Genomic DNA, 18,334 nt, shown 5'->3' with positions numbered 1-18,334 from the left:
ACCTTTCGAAAAAGAGTGTGTGATTGCTGTCCCGAAATTTCCTCAGGGAGGGAATTCCACAATTTGGCTGCGGCAATTGGAAAGGCTCTCCCGCCCCATCTCACCCTTTTAAACCTGGGAATGGTAAGGAGATGTTTGCTTGTTGACCTGAGATTCCTAATGGGAGCATAGTGTTGAAATAAAGCTTGAATGCCGTCAGACCCCAGGCCACAGTAAGCATTGTGAGTGAGGCAAAGGGTTTTGAACACAATTCTGCGATCCATAGGAAGCCAGTGCAAAGAAAGAAGAGAAGCCGAGACTGAGTGGTGTTTAGGCAAGTCCATCACAAGCCTGGCAGCGGCATTCTGCACCAGCTGCAGGCACCACAACTGTCCCTTGTTAATGCCCAGATAAGAAAGGGAAGGGAGGATTCCAAAGTTTCAGGAACAAAGTGATAGCAGAATCTCCAGAAGAAAAAAAGGGGAAGGGGAGAAAAAAAAAGAGTTTCAGCACGCGGAGATAAGGTGGAGTACACAGGCACTATGAGAATTACCCTCTAGAAAATGCAAATATAACACAAGCGGGGTATCGCAAAAGACAAGGATTAAAAATGTGTAAATCATGAAGGAAAGCTACCTGAACGGTGAAGAATGGTAACGTGTGATATCTGGGGAAAGAAAATGAGAGTAACGGCATAAGGGGGAAGGCAAACCGGTGAGTCAAGAATGAAAATTAACAAGCACAGTCTAGTTGAGCTGTAAAAAAGTGATTGACAAAAGTGTGTAGACTCACCGCTGGACCGGTGATAATTCCAGCCCGGTCTTAGCACGGGTTTCCTACGGAAGATAATGTAAAAAAGAGCGCCAAGGTGATTAAATGGGGAGGACAGGTGAGTCACTACCCCCGTATGTTCAGGATCCAATGGCAGTAAGTGGCCGGGTATGTCCATCTTTCACGAAGTCCTGTTGGGCAAAGTGTATCAAGGTTTTAAAACAAGTGAATCACTTAACTGTCACAGGCAGTAATATAGCGTGGAGCGTTAGTTGCATGCTTACCTGTGGTAACAGGAGAGTAGGTCAAGGATCCGTCTCGCTTTCCGGTTGTAGAAGGAGCCGAAGAAACTTCTACTTACAGCAAAATCCTGAAGGAGTGCAAAGACTAGAGCGCCAAACTCAATTGAGATGCTTGGCGCCTCCAGAAGTGAGTGTGCACGTACATCGAGCTCTCAATAATGAAATAAAAGGAGAGATTGGAGGTGAAGATAGAGGAGAATTTTAGGGAGGAAAGAAAGGGAAAAGGAGTCGGAATGATTAGTGTTCAATTGCGTCAATGTATTCCAAGAATATGTGTTATAAAGCTACACAATCAAAAGGGAAAATATATAATAGTATGTAGAATATTGTAGAGTGGCAAACAACAATATTTTTAAATAATGAGAGGTTCAGTATCACATGACACCATTTGTAACAGGAAGAAAAATATGTAAATTGGCAAACAACAGAAATTTGGTTAAAAAAAGGTTAAGAGTATCACATGGCATACTGCATACAGAAATGCGACAATTATTATAAATGCATGGGGTTCAGTGTGGGGCATCCGGTGGTTGGGCACACTGTTGTTCTTAGTTCATAGTGGACAGCAGATTGACAGTTCCTTGACGGTTCAGTGTAGGACATTAGGTGGTTAGGCAAAATGTGGTATATTGTTCATTGACAGAAGATTAGCAGTTCCTTTAGCACCAGAAAGCGCAGTGTATTGTATCAGGATCATAGTTCATTGTAGAAAGAAGATTGACAGTTCAGAGAGTGCCATGTATGGCATCAGGTGCCTAGGAAATACTGTAGTTCATGGTCAATATTTAGTCCGTGTTTCACGGTATGGAGACACATGATCCAGGTTGCCTCCAGGCGTCTCAGTCTGAGTTTGCGATTTCCACCTCTGACGCTCGGTTGGGTCACATCCATACCAAAGAATGTGAACCTTTTGTGTGGACCTTGCGACGGACAGGATGCTACATACAAACCCATTCATTGCATACCTAAATACATGGAAGCTTATAGAGCTCTAACTTAGCCCAAGGGCATCAAGGCGCTATCAGCAGAACAATATGCAAGTGTGGACCTTGCGACGGACAGGATGCTACATACAAACCCATTCATTGCATACCTAAATACATGGAAGCTTATAGAGCACTATCTGACATCTTCATGATGCATTCCTCTGACATGCTCACTGATTCGTTCTTTCAGGGGTCTGATGGTTCTCCCAACGTATTGGCTCTTGCAAGTGCATTCCAGAATGTACACAACATACTTGGTATTACAGTTAATGTTGCAATTGATTTGATAGTTATGTTTGTTAAAACCAGTGAAATTATTGACACCATTTCGAGCCCATCTGCACACTCCACAGCAACCATATTTGAAGAAACCTTTCATGTGTGGAGTGAGCCAAGAGGAAGTTATTGTGGTGCGTGGAACTGTGGGGCTGAGTCTGTTTCTCAGTGTTTTACCATGTCTGTAGGTGATCTGGGGCCTAGTGGTAATGACCTCCCTTAGTGTTTTGTCAGCAAATAGAATGTCCCAGTGCTTATCGAGGCTTTTCCTGATCACAAAGCTCATGTCATTATAGTCTGTGATTAGTCTTACTGGTTGGGTTTGTGATTGGCTTGGGTTTTTTTCACAAAGTGTGGTGTCTCTCTTTGTTTTACCAATTCTCAGTGCGGCTTTATGTATGGTGTTTGGTTTGTATCCCCTTCTTAAGAACCCGTTTCTCATATCAGCAATGCAGTTCTGGAATTCTGTGTCCTCGCTGCAGTTCCTCCTCGCTCTAACAAATTCACAGTATGGAATGGCCTGTATTTGATGTATAGGGTGGGAACTCTCCGCATGTAGGATAGCATTGCATGAGGTTTCCTTGCGATAGAGTCGGCTGTGCAACATGTTCTCTTTCACATAAAGTTCCAGGTCCAGGAATGTGACATTGGCTATGCTGGAGTTACATGTGAACCTCATATCCATGTCATTGGAATTGAGGTGGTCACAATCGGCCTCAAATTTTTCTTGTGAGCCTGACCAGAGTAGAAGACAATCGTCGTTATAATGCCCCCAGTAAATGATACAGTCTAACCATGGGGTACCTCTCCTACCCCAAATCCATTCCGATTCAGGGGGCCCATGTACAGGTTGGCAAAAGAGGGCGAAAATCTCGAGCCCATGGCTACACCCTTGATCTGTTTGTACCATTGTCTGTCGTACATGAAAAAAATGTTGTTGAGTATGATCTCCATCATGGATATGAGCATATTTCTGTGTTGCCAGAGGGTAGCAGGCCTATTGTATAAGAAATGCGTGACTGCCTTAAGACCTAAATCAGGTTTAATGGAGGTGTACAGTGATACCACATCCAAAGTGGCCATGATCATGCCCGGTTGCCATTAAACATCAGCAAGGACACTCAAGATGTATTTAGTGTCCTGAATGAAGGAAGGAAGGTTCTTGACCATAGGGCTTAAGAACAAGCCAACATACTGTGCTAGTCTCTCTGTAGGCCCCCTATACCAGACACAATGGGTCTCCCCGGTGGAAATGCAGCCCGTTTATGTATTTTTGGGAGGGTATACATCCATGGAAAGGTGGGTCTCACTACCTTCATATAAAGGACCTCATCATCATCTATGAGATCTAGAGTGTGCCAGTCAGTCAGGTGTTTATTGATTAGGAGAGTCAACGGGCCTGTTGGATTTCTCTTGAGTAGTTCATAACAAGTGGTGTCTTGTAGTTGCGTCATTATCTCATTGTGGTAGTCCGTTCTATTCATGACTATCACATTTCCCCCTTTGTCCGCCTCTCTAACGATAATGTCCTGGTCAGTGCTTAATGTTTTTAGGGCCAGTCGCTCACTTCTAGATAAGTTGTCCTTGGTTCTCCGTTTGGTTTTGACAGCCTTGTTTTCATATCTGTCTATGTCCTCTAAAACTAAGTTGCAGAGGGTGTCTAGAGGGCTGCCACCTGGTAATGTGGGAGTCCATTTGGATTTGACTTTGAGGCTACTAGCAATGGTTAGGTCAGTGTCTATATCTAGTTAGTGCATAAGATGTTCCAAGCTGTTGGGTGGATCATCCATGTCCGTGAGTGACAGGAGTAGGTGTGTGTCCTTAATATCCTTAATACTCTGGAAGTTGGAGGGATTGTCACTGTGGATGTTCATGATATTATTGTTGGCAGTTGGGATCCCAGAAAAGTGTTTTTTGAGTCCCCTGATAAATTTAAACAGATCCATTTTGAATCTGCACAGGTCACCTAATACATGGGGATTGAAGTTTAAGCCTTTGCTTAATAAGGAAATCATGTCATTGGTGAGTGGTTTAGAGGAGAGATTGACTACCTGGACCTCTACCCCGGTTGCTACTGTTTCTTCCCGTCCCTGGACCTCAATTTCCTTTTGTACTCTTCTTTGTCCTCTGTGCAGAGGAGCCTAGCACAGGGACCAGGACTGACTACATCCAATTTTTTACGAGAGGTACAGACCATAAGACGTGAGAACAGAACACAACAAAGACAAGGTACAAAAGACAGAACACCCACAGAGGGAAGAGATCTGCCAGATGCCGTCCCAATTGTGATACCTGTTTTCCAGGCACCGCCATAGGAAAGTCAAAGGACCGGCCGCCTTACACAAGTTCAACTCATAATAAGGCGCTTGGTCCTTTGGCAGTGCTGTGTAAGTGAAGAGCCCACGCAGCACCGCCAAAGTCATAATCAGCCTCGAATTCACTATGTCCATTTTGGGGTGGTTGATGAATTGCTGACTCTGTTGATTCTAAAAAAGTTACATAATTCTGTTTGAAAATGTTCATCTTGTTTTCTAGTAAACCAACATTGACCATTACAAACATTATCTCTGAGATGTACGCACCTTGTTCAGATCAAGGGTATATGTTAAGGTTTCACACTAAGGCCCAGATTTAGTAATATTTTGCACCTGGGTTGCATCACTTTTGTGACACATTCCTGGCAAAATCCATTGTGGCATTTAGTGAGCCTTGCAAAGTATGTTTACATAGTTTAGTAAACATAACATAATGCAATGGAACTCAAGGCCCTGCATTGCATTACTTTGCATTGGGTATGCATCACATGGGTGGAGAATGGGCATTCCTCTGCATCCTCCCATTTATTTTGATGCAAACCTAGATTGTCAAAGATTTGTAAACCGTTGTTTGCACCAAAATGGTGCTCCTAACAGACCGAGGTGTAATGAGGAGAAATCTTTCTCCTCATTACTTCTTTTTTCATTGTGTGATGCATTCTGCATGGAAAGAGAAAATTGCCTCTTAGGATTGCTCTTCTGCAGGAAGGTATCTTTTTTGTAATGAAGGCACTCTTACAACATGGAACAAGGGTGTCTGCAATGGCACTAAACACCACACAGTGCGTCAGCGCTATGAGAGAGCAGAATTGCGCCATATTTTATTAGATGTGACACATTTCTCCTCTCTCACAACAAGTTGCCTTGCTGCATTACATTTTGTAAAATATTAATAAATCTCCTCCTAAACCTATGTCTGCTACCCTCGAAGTATATCTCTATTTTTGAGCAGATAGAGAAATACTTATACAATTAATTATGTACTCTCACCTCATTACTATAAAGGGGAGGGGTTTTTGTAAGGCTGCAAAGAAAGTCAGAGCATAAGTGGAACAGCTGTTAAATTTACCTCAGCTTTGATATAAAGAGTACTGGACTTTTTTTCCTCTTCATTTTCCATAAACCTTATTGAGACATTGTCTCTATCTTCGCATGAAGAAACAGGAGATACCTGTGATTGATAATGTAGAGTGTGATTAAGGAACTGCCTGACCATTAGGGCTTCACTGTTTCAATGATGCAAGCGAATAACCTGATCTAGGGACCGAAGTGCAGCCTGGGTATGTTTGTAAGCAATTTGTTAAAATTCCACAAAGTTCATCTGTGTGTCACGATAAAATATTTTCTGTGTGAAAGGTTGAACATGGAATGACGATTTGCGTATTTCATCCAGAAATATCCAGCTATACGTCACTGGTCAGTAAATGATTGGTAAGTAGTGAATGAACCAATTACTGTGATATTACAGCCTATGATTACGACTCTAGGGATGAGAAGATCAGATCTCGATCAGATCTGCAATGTCCACACGGTTTATGGATACATTGAAAGCGCTGTCATCACCCCATTCTTTTAGGTTCTCTGTGTTTATTGATGATACTGTATCCATGGGGAATAAGGTTTTCAAAAGTGGTGATTGAACTAGGTCTCTGCCAGTCCATGAAGACGGCAATCAGATGCAATTGAGAAATCCTCCGTGTCCCTGTCATATTATTGACAATATATATATTGATGAGATCTATAATGAGCAGCTTAAGTTCTGGTTTGGAATTAAGGTGCACCTGGTACTGGTTTAAAGTATACTTTAACTGATTCTGCTTAAGAAGGGCTTGAGAATATTAGAGAGATGTTTTTACCAACCTCTGTCATTGATTAAGAGTAGAGAGCAGATTTACATATATGGACATACACACATTTAGGGGCTGTGAAATATAATTCATATAGCTATTAATTCAGACCAACTCTTTATATAATTTGAGGCGGGGGGGCATGGCCTTGCCGGCATCCAAGAAGGCTGCCAGGTAGTGACGATCTGGCACCAAGGCTTCCATTTTGCAGGAATCATCATTGATGGCCATCAGGACAATTGGATATCTTCCATTGTCGGTGGTGGCATGCAATTGGACTGGGCCCATTTTCGATGGTTATTCCCAAATTTTTTCTTCCTTCCTCCTATTTTTTCTGACCTGTTTTTGTTGGCTTTAGGACTCTGGGCACTTTACCACTGCTGATCAGTGCTAAAGTACATATGCCCTCTGTGTAAATTGTCATTATGTTTGGTTATCCATGATTGGTGTATTTGATTTACTGGTAAGTCCCTAGTAAAGTGCACTGTGTGTGCCCAGGACATATACATCAAATGCTACTAGTGGGCCTGCAGCACTGATTGTGCAACGCACACAGGCAACCTTTCAAATGTGCCTCAGACCTGCAACTGCAGTGTCTAAGTGCACAGTTTTGAACTGCCATGTTGATCTGGCAGGTGCACCCACTTGCCAGGCCCTAACCTTCCCTTTTTTTACATGTACGTCACCCCTCAGGTAGGCCCAAGGTAGACCCATGGGCATGGTGCAGTGTATGTGAAATGTAGGACATATACTGGTGTGTTTTGCATGTTTCGAAATACTGTGTATTGTGTTTTTCCCTATTGTAAGGAGTAGCTCTCCCATAGGCTACCAGAGAAGTGTAACTTTCAATTGGGAACAGTTAGAGATTTGGAGTTTAGGCTCTCTGAACTTAAAATGCAATAACACACCTTTTAGTGAAGGTGTTTTTTGAATTGTGTGTTTGAAAATGCCACATTTAGAAAGTGAGCATTTTCTTGTTTAACCATCCTGTGCACCTCAGCCTGCTTGGGGCTTCCCTCTCTGGTTTTAGACTGACAGGGGGTTGGTTGTTCATTCACTCCAGACACTCACACAAAGGGAGCTGAGGTGTACCCTGCATATGCTGATGGGACATCCTGGGCTACAGTGGTGGGAGGAGTAGTGACTGACACCTGAATAGGCCATGGCTGCTTTGCACAATGTTGTCTCCACCTCCTGAAATAAAACTGGACCAGGGAGGATAGAACTGCTTTTACTTAGCAAGAGAAACGTTCTGAACAAAGACTACAAAGGAAAGAAGGCGTATACGTATTAGACCTAAAACCCCAGAACTTTAGATTGCTTCTGGACGAAGAGGACCCTGCCAAGAAGAAGAGCTGAAGAGCTGCCAGTAGGAGTACTGTCTCTTTGCTGTGTTTCCCTTTGTTGGGTTGGCTTGTACGTGCTGCTTCTGTCTATTGGCAGTGGAAAGGACTGGATGTTTGCCCTGCTGTGGTATCCTGCATCAAAAGATCTCTAAGGGCTTGAGGTAGAGCTTGCCTCCTGTTTTGAAGTCTCAGGGACACAAAGACTTCACCTACATCTGATTAGGGCCCTTGGAGGTTGCTCCTCCTGCTAGAGAACGCTGTGAAGACCTAAGGAAACTGCAAAATCAACACTTTGTTCTTCTTGTTGATGTTTTATTCAATCCTACACTCTGTGAGGGAGAAAATGTCGACACACAACCGCAAGCAGCCACAGAAATCAATGCAGTGCATTGACTCCAATGCAGGCCCCGCTGTGCAGCTAAAAGATTCGATGCATCACCTGTCAGTGGCTACAAAAATTGGGGGTGAATGTTTTGATTTGTTCTGCATTCTGTCCATCAATTGTGTGTCTTTTGCTTCCTCGCCCTATGTGCGCCGGGTATGCTCAGACGTGGGTTCCGGGCTCACTGTGCCACTGGATTCAAGCTATCCTGGCTGAAGAGGGGTGAAACCCTAAAATCGGTCCTTGGATGCTTGTTTCTGGTCCAGGGAGGACCTGGCTTAGCAGTTCAGGCTGGACTGTTCCCATGAGGCACAGGGTCAAGACTGATTTGCATATGGCCAATTCTAAACTGAGCTGGCATGGTGAGCAAAAGAATGATGGATTTAACCCAGATCTCTTGACTGGGGGTGAATTTTTTTATATGTTCTGCATTCCATCCATCAATTGTGTGTCTTTTGCTTCCTCGCCCTATGTGCGCCGGGTATGCCCAGACGTGGGTCCCGGGCTCACTGTGCCACTGGATTGAAGCTATCCTGGCTGAAGAGGGGTGAAACCCCGAAACCGGTCCTAGGATGCTTGTTGCCGGTCTAGAGAGGACCTGACTTAGCAGTTCGGGCTGGACTGTTCCCATGAGCCACAGGGTCAAGACTGATTTGTATATGGCCAGGTCTAAACTGGGGTGGCATGGTGAGCAAAAGAATGATGGATTTAACCCAGATCTCTTGACTGGGGGTGAATGTTTTGATTTGTTCTGCATTCCGTCCATCAATTGTGTGTCTTTTACAAAAACTGGCTCAGCATCTTGATCGCCGCCGCATCAACCCGTAGCGGTCGGATTTGCTCATGCATTGCACCTGTGCATGAATTTCATGACAACGGTGAGCTTTCAGTAAAGAAACAGACGCATCCCCTCGTCTTCAGTAAGGATATTTGATATTTGATATTTATTAGCTTGTAAAGCACCTGAATCACCCCATCACGGGTATCTCCGTACTGTGAATGCTGCCATAAACCAAGAAGACTCACATCAGAACAAAGAGTTTTTTAACAATTTTCTAAATTACAGGTAGTTGGGGCATTGAGGTAAATGTACAGGGGGGGCAAGATGAGAAATGGCTCTGCCGCCAAACGAGCTTTGTTAAATTGCGGGGTACAGAGAAGTGATTTTGACCCTGACCGAAGGGACCTGGAAGGCAGGTACCTTGAAAGTTTATCTGAAAGGTATGTCATGCAGAGATTTGTGAACCATACAACAGATCTTGAATTTAATCCATTTTCGCACCAGAAGCCACTGCAGCTGTTGTAGAAGGAGAATGGAGGCCGTTTTGGGAGAGGCGTTGGCAACTAGGCGGGCCGCCGTGTTCTGGACTACCTGCAATTTATTTAAGGAAGCTTCATTGGCAGAAATCAGCAGGGCGTTGCAGTAGTCTAGGTGGCTTAGCACTAGTGCCTGAATCAAGATTTTCCGCGTAGAAGAGGGTAAAAAGGGGAAAGCTCTTCATAGTAGCCTGAGAGTGTGAAAACATGACCCTGCAATGGAGGTAACATGCTCTCCCAATGTTAGTTTCTGGTCCATAAAGACGACTAAGGGGGATATATTGAAGAACGTGTGATAAGCATTGCAAAATTAACTTAACGCAACCTTCAACATCGCAGTCCATCGCGGGAAAATTACGCCGTGTTAACCAAGTATTCACAACACAGCGGTAGCATGCGATAGTCATGGTCAAATGGGCACTTTACAATCAACGCCACGCCGCAAAAATGCGAAACACGAACGCATAAAAAGCTGCGATGAGGTCAATCACGAAAACCAGCGGCAGGCCTGCAAATCCCACGCGTCTGGCGGGAAAATGCACTGTAAAAGCTACAAAAAAAAACACACCAGAAACAATCCCAAGTGTGTAGCAACATGGATGCACCCTGACTGAGCGCAGAGGCCAACGTGAACCCCACAAGCCCCACAGACCACAGCAAGGAACAACGGGCTCAGGGAAGGCCAAAGAGAAGAGGGAGAGGAAGAAAGGGTGCAGTCCGCAGGAAAACAAGATCAGTGTCATGCAGGTGACAGAACACTACCAGCAACTGACCCGCAATCAGACTACCTTGAATGCAGCCGGAGTGTCGAGGAGGCCAATGGAGGAGGCCAAGAGGCGCTGGCATGACACGAAAACCTAAACCAGGCTTTGGGAGTCCTGTGCCACAGGAGGAGCTGGAGGAAATGGAGGCCAGTCATCAGTGTGGAGACGGTGCAAGGAGGTGGGAGTATGGAAACACCTCGAGAGGACCTGACACAACAACAACAGGGTGAGTAACGACCAGGGACTGGGGAAACGGGGGGAGATGGGCACAACTGCACACATGCACAACCAAGTATAGCACACTGCACACCCACAATGACCCAGGATCATGTCCCTCATCCCCGTGTCACACTGCAGCACATACACATAGCAATAACAGCACATCCACATTGACAACAATGTGGTACAATGTGCAACCCCGACGCTGCAGAACAGAGGACACAACTGGCACCGCACATGCGCAGAACCAGGGCTACTACATCTGACAGAGCTGGAAACTGTGAAATGGAAATGTATACGTACAAGCTCACATCTGTCATGTATTCCAAATGTACACAGTCCAGCATTTAAATCCTGCACCTCCAAAACAGTCATAATGTACATTGTCATACAGTCTGCATGTAAACAAGAACAATGCGCCAGCATACATGTCAATACAATGTCAACATGCATCTCCCCTTCACATTGCAGAGGGACACACAACACCTCCAACAGAGCACAAAAGACCACACATCAGTGATGCCGGAGATGACTACCACACCTTCAACACCGATGCCCTACAACAGCCCATGGACATCCACGTAACCCACCACCAGGACCAGGGCAGCCAAACTACTTAGAGGAGAACTCAGCCCCTGCAACAGACCTCAAAGCATGAAGCACCCACAAGCAAGGCTGGCTCGCAACACTTCACCAACCCACACATGGCACCCAAATGCCAGGTGTCAGAACGCCAAAAGGAGGTGGCAGAACAGGTGTGGGTGTGGTCCAAACCCATGGAAGGTGAACTAGATCACATACGTGGGTGTCCATTACCCTTCAGGTACCACCTACACCCCACAAAGGGGACCCACACTGCCATAGAGACACTTGGTGATGCACATTCCCAGTACAGAACCATGCCCAGGGGCAAGCACATATCAGTCACTCCCCTTATGAATTGAGTGGGTGACGACAAAGCTACATGTCCAAGCTATAACCCGCTGCCTGCGGTGACATGTCTGCATCTGCTGAACACAGCACAATGTAATGTCGTAGGGCCCAGGGCCCTCATGCATACAACAAGACCACAGGGACACATCCAAATATTATGTTGAACTAGCTACGGGCACGTGCGCCCGGCGCTTTTATTGGCAGGGCCACATGTACAGTGACGCTTGTGCTGGATGTGGACCCCAGTGCAATAGAAACTGAAAACACCTGCATAACAGAGTCAACTGCTGAGCAACATGGAGGGAGCTGGAGCAAGTACAGAGGTGTCCATGGGTTGCAGTGCACTGAGGTTGGGGCACTAGAGATGAGTGCGCTCATGTGAAGAAAATGTCTAGGATTGTGTTCCATTCGGGTCATCCCTGATGCAGATGGAGTGTGGTGTGTAAGACCTGAATCAACTTCCTCATCAACGTCCCAGGTCTCCCACACTGCCCGAGGTGACATTGCTGTGCAACTACAGTACAAAACTCAATCAGTAACGGTCCATTGGTTGCGGTGCACTGAGTCAGTGGCACCTTGATTGCTGAGCAGGGGATCAGGCAGATGATGGAATTCACGACAGGTCTGAGCAAGTCCGTTAGTCTGCCAGTACCCCTGTTTCGACTCTGGCAGATGGTGGTTGGAGTTGGCCCTGGCGATGGTGGTGTGTGCCTCCTGCGGTGATGTGATGTCTGGGCCGGTCAGGACTCGATTTGATGTGTGAGCCCTGGTGGTCCGCAGTTGACGCCGGAGGCAGCAGACAGTGCAGGGCCACATGCACATGGCGTCGATGACCCCAAGACCACCGTCACAGAGGTCATCCAATATTCATTCAGACAGGGTCCCTGACTTGAGCTGCACAGAGTTAGTGGCCCCGGATGCACAGCGGCCGGCAGAGGCACCCTGCCACGGGACGGTGACTTGAGGTGCACTGAGGTAGGGCCACGCGGACTGAGCGGGTCCTCATAGATGTACGAGGTGAATGTGGTGGAGGGCTGCCTGGAACAGTGGAGGGTGTCCTCCAGGGCATGATGCAGAGGACAGATGCCATCCGGAAGCAGCAAATGGAGGAGTGGAATGCTGCAACCTTGTTTTCACCACCAATTAGGTATCAGCTACATGACAATGATGACAACCACCAGTCCATAGACTCAGCCACCACCAAAGTTCAACAACCAGAAAGTGTCCATGGCTGTCGGGGAACAGACTTAGTGGCACCGGGGCTGGGAGGGTATGCAGTCTGCGATGATGTCGCTACAATGATATGCACTCCGCCATTGCTAAATCAAGACTCAGTCCCAAATGTGTGACCTAATTGACCACAGTGTAGGCCGGAGACAGCGGTCAACAGTGGGCCACAGACAGCCACGTGTCGAAGGCTCGCAATGCACAGAGTTAGTGACACCAGGGCAGTTGTCGGTAGTGTACGATCACCTCCGTAATGATGATCCTATTCCCTCCGGACTGCAACGTGTCATCCTCTTACGCATCTCCTTGCATGCACTGATATGTACTCTGACTTTGAATAATCGATGTTCAGTTCCAATTCTGTGACCTACTCAAGCGCAGCATAGGCCGAGAACAGTAGTCCGCGTGGGCCCACAGAATCTTGCGGTTGTGATGTACTACTAAGACCTGGTGGCGCCACATCGAAGGGTGTATAGTGGCATACACTCAGCCATAATTAATGTGCTCTGCCATGGTGTAATCAAGACTCAGTTCCAAATGTGTGACCTACTTGTCCGCTCTGCATGCCGGTGGAGTACTTCAATGAGAAAGGAGTACTGCGTCCCTGTGTTGCGCAGGCTGTGATGGTCTGAGGTGGCTGCCAAGGTCGCAGGCCTTGGGCTTGGAGATTCCACTGCCATGTGGTGGGCCCTCTTTGACACACGCCGATGTCGGCAGGTGGTCATTGAGGCCTGGATGCGCTGGGGCGGGTAGTACTGGTTTAGGGACCAGCGTCCCGGGGTGCGGCAGGTGCACAGGATCCCTGGCAACACCGCTCGTGGTGTCCGCCTCATGGCGGGGTGAGAGGCTCCGCCCTGGCAGTGACGTTGGGAATTCTGGAAGAAGACCATGCCTAGACTTACATGCCTTTTATTCACACCCCTACGCTGGCCTGGCGTACGCCGGGCCAGCCCACTCCGCTCACGCTTAAGGGGGGGGACGTAACAAGCTACATTTCCGTGATCCTCCCCACTGGCTGGGGTGACATGGTTGCGTCCACTTCACTCCAAACACCAGCGGTGTGTCGACATGGATATGTGTGTGGTCTGCACACTGCAGTCTGTCCAGCACATCCACGCCACACTTGACATTGTGTACAGTCTCATTCATCAGTCACTTGCCTCCTTTGCACATGCCTGGTCCCCACCTCTTCCGACATTCTGCTATTGTGTGGCCGAGGTGCCATGCCAGTGATGGCAAATGTACATGGCTGGCCCAGATTCCCACAGTGAGTTGTGCTGTCGTGTCTGGTGGGTGTGCATGTTGTATGTGAGCTTGTGACGTGTGCATTTCCTGTGTTGTATGTTGCATGATTGTGGAGTTGAGGTGTGTGGTGTGTGCATTTGATATTGGTCAACAAGCAGTGCATTTCCATAGGTGCCATCCTGGTGGCACAGGTTGATGATGGACTGTCGGAAGGTGTAGGAATCATGCGCACTGCCTGGGTGGTTTGCGTTGGCTTTGGCGTAGATTCCCCGCTGGTCCACTTTTGCCTGCACATTGGTGGGATACAAGCGCTTTCTGTTGCGCTTATTGTGTGCAGTGTTGCCAGGGGCCCCTAGTAGGACATGTGTGTAGTCAATTGCCCCCTGACACGTGTGGGAAGCCAGCTGTGGCATACACGCCTTGCTTGGTCTCCGGCTGTTCCTGAGCAGTGTGTGAAGTATAGATAGTAGTGTACCAAGCTGATGGTGTCATACATGACCGTTGTGAGGGACTTGGATTGGCCTGGCTGTGTGACTCTCCATCTCAGGTGGATGTTGGTTGGAGGGCACCAGAGGAAAACATGTTTAGCACGGCCAGCAGCTATGTCTGAGGTGGGATGTTGGTTATCCGCTGTGTTGGTGACGTCAGCCTGTGGGCAATGGTGGTCAGGATGCAGAGGAGGGTTGTCTCTTTGAGCATGTAGTGGGCAATGACATTCTCTGGTGTTGGGTCTGTGAGGTTGGTGCATTTTCAGAGGGTCGCTGTCTTTGTCTGCGCTTCCTCAGGGTTGGTCTGGGGGGGGAGGTGGGTGTCCAGCGGGGGTACGGGTGGTCCTGGGGTGTTGGGTCCCTCGTGGGTGTCCGGCCCGCATGTTCAGTGGCTCCACGGCATCTGTTGTTCTTCAGGTGTGGGTCTGGGCTGGGCTCCCTTTTGTGGTGCAGGCTGCCGTCCGACTTTACATCAGGTCAGAGCAGGTGCTAATTTCCTGCATCTAACGTGCCTTATTGCCTGCTTTGTCATCTTATTGCCGATCTGGCTGGTCATTGAGAATGTTGCGAAGTGATATTTTTGTCGCTTTTTGCATGGGTACACCTACTCTGCATCTCATTAGCGATAGTTGCGGGGTTCATCTGTGGCGATGTTTTTTGCGACTGGTATCGCAGGTAAACTGGTGCTATGGGCTGTTAGCACCAGCTTGTGAATGGAGCGATAAATTTATCACGACTTTCGCTGCGATAAAGTGCCGTTAACTCAGCGATAGTCCCTTGAGAATATGCCCCTAAGTTTTTGACCACCTTTTTTGGAGTAGGAGTGGGGCCCAATTCCTCAGGCCACCAACTAGGGGTCTACCTTTACATTGCTTCCCTGAACATCATAATCTCCGATTTTCCTGCGTAAAGCTGGAGAAAGATGTAACTCATCCAATCCGCAACTACCTTCATGCCCTCTGAAAAGGTGGCCTGAGCGTTGGGAAAATTGTTATCCAAGGAGAGTAGGAGCTGAGTGTCGACAGCATAGGAAATTGGAGTGAAACCTAGATTCCTCAGTAATCCCGCCAAGGGGGTAACATAAATGTTGAATAAAGTTGGGCTCAAACAGGAGCCCTGAGGAACTCCCTTGGTCACGCTTGTAGTCTCAGAACGGAAGGAACCCAGATTAATCATCTGGGTTCTATCTCATAGAAATTTTGACAACCATTTCAGTGCATTCACTCAGAGTCCGATGTCTCGGAGTCTACCAAGAAGGATCCGGTGAGAAATGGTGTTGAATGCAGCAGATAGGTCAAGCAGCACCAAAAGTACTGCTTGACCTTTGTCTAAAGACATTCTGATGTTATCAGTTACTGCTACCAAGGCAGATTCTGTACTGAATCTTGCCCGAAAGACTGATTGAGAGACATCAAGACAATTTGAGGCTTCAATAAATTCGGAGAGGTATTTGTTAATGTGCTTTTCCAAAAGCTTGCTCTAGAGGGGGAGCAGAGATATGGGGCGATAGCTGGAAACATCGTCCGTGGGAGCTTTCAGATTTTTCCGGATTGGAATGACCTGTGCTGCTTTCCTTTCAAGGGGGAGCTGGCCATCCTTCATAGAACTGTTAAGAGTGATACAGATAAGGGCGGCGAGATGCTTGGAGAGCAGGGAGGTAGTCCTAGCAGGGATAACATCTGAAGGGGACCCAGATTTAACTTTTTTTTAAGTGATTCTACTTCTTCAGGCGTAAGTAATGGAAAATTCTCCAAAGTTGAGAAGTTTGGAATAGGCAATGGATAGTCTTTCTTAGCGCCTTTCTGAGAGAAACTGGCCGCCGTGATTTTATTATAAATCGTGTCAATTTTCTGGGTAAAGTGGTTTGCTATGTTATCACATAAGATTTGGGATGGGGCCTCTTCATTGTTACATGCCTTAGGGTCTGTGAAAGATTTTAGGATCTGGTACAGAGTTCTCAAAGAGTTTCCTGTTTGTTCAATTTGATGCATAATGTGGAGTTTGCGAGCATTTTTAAAAATGTTATGGTATTGAGTCAGTGCTTTTTTATAACTTTCCTTATCCTGAGGGTCATGTGAGAACCGCCATTGCGTTTCAAGTCTTTTGCAATGACTTTTTTCTGTCCGAAGGCGGGTGGAGTACCAGATGGTTTGGGGGCGCCTGGTAGAGTGTGAACTCTGCTTCAAGAGAGCAAATTGATCCACTGTGGTTTTTATGAAAGTGTTGAAGTGGGCCAGGTGATGCTCCACACTATTGGAGTCGGGATTCCAATATACTGGGAATAAATCCTGGAACTGGTCAGGTCTAAGTTTGTGCCATTTTCTGCACTGCCTCGGAGGGTGGGAATTAGGGGCAGTATGATCCTTAGGGCTGTGAAGTTGGAAATTAATCTTGATAAGCTCAAGTGTGGCCAGGTCTGCTAGACATGCGGAGGCATCCTGATTGGTGGTATTTTCACTGTGGATATTAAAGTCTCCTAGAAGCAGGGCGTTTCTGGTTGAGATAACCTGAGGGGAGATGAGTTCCATCAGTTTAGAGGAGAAATTTGCCAGTGGGCCAGTGGGTCAGTATACAGGTGTGTTGCGGATGTAAATCTATTCTAAAGATTAGAATTTCCAGTGTATCATTACACAGTTGATCCAAGATGGAGATTTTAATATAATCTTTGTAGATGATAGCTATACCTCCACCCACCCTGCACGGTGTATCAAGTTTTTGAATACAATAACCTTCTGGGAGTGCCACCACAATTGCAGGGTTCGAACTGGGTTTAATCTTGGTTTCGGTTAGAAACCCAATATCTGGTTGTTTGGAGGAAAGCAGATCCCAAATGTTAACTGCATGTTTAGGCAAGGATCTGACATTGACCAGGAAGCAATTCCAGCCTTCGATGTCATGGAGGGTCTGGGAAGAGCCCTTATTTCTGTTGGTGCTGTGAGCTAGGTTATTTCTCTGGCCGAGTATAATTTTCTTGGTCAGGGATTGGTCTTATTCCATACTCTGGAATCTGCAGAGTCTGCATGAGAAAGGGCCTTCCAAAAAAGTGGATGTGGTGAATGTGTCTACAAGCATTCGAAGGCTATGTCTAATCTTTAGGAGTTCCTGGCATGTGCAGGAGCAAAAGTCACCAGGTATATTACCAAGATTTGAGGAAAAACCAGCAGGGGTTCTGGCTCCTGGTGACGTCCAGGCTGCGCATCGAGCCAGGCATCAGTTTCATGTGGAGAAGTGGGCAGCTAGACTGCTAACCTCAATTCCGGTTTTCTACCGGAAGTGCTCCTGGGTCACTTCCACAAGCGCAGACTCCCTCCAATCAAACAGTACGAGCCCGTGGTGGACCGGGAAGGAGCACTGAAGGTGCACAAACCAACAGGTGACAACAAGTGAGTTTAAAAAGCTTTAAAAAGCTCTAAAAAGATACAACTCACGAGGGGGAAGAGAACGGGCTCTGCGCCCTGGTACTCACCTGAACTAAGAACCCTGAGGAAGGGATGCAAGAGACTAGAGCGGTCCTGGAGGAGAGACTGGAGTGAGCTGAGTCGCAAAGAATATCGTGCGGCACTAAGCAGGTATAAATCTGCTATCCGGGTGGCAAAATCAGGATTCTTTGAAGAGCGCATAGGCTCGGCGGCTAACTCTTCTAAAGAGTCATTCAGGGTTATTAAGGAGCTACTGAATGCCCCCGACCCTCCGGTTCGCCACGAGGATCCTCGTAAAAAATGTACAGAACTGGCCTCGTTTTTCAAAAGTAAAATTGACAACATACTGGCCTCCCTTCCTCGGCCAGGTGAGGTCTTGTCCTTGGAGGACAGTTCCACCTTCCAACGTAAGTCGCAATCGGTGGAACTGGCCTCCCTTGGTCCGGTCACTAAGGAGGAAGTTTTGGCGGTTCTGGGGTCTATGAAGAGCGGCTCCCCGAAAGACCCAGTACCGATTA

This window comes from Triturus cristatus, chromosome 2_1 (genome assembly GCF_964204655.1).
Source record: "Triturus cristatus chromosome 2_1, aTriCri1.1, whole genome shotgun sequence".
Taxonomy (NCBI): domain Eukaryota; kingdom Metazoa; phylum Chordata; class Amphibia; order Caudata; family Salamandridae; genus Triturus; species Triturus cristatus.
Note: the sequence above shows the minus strand (reverse complement) of the source record.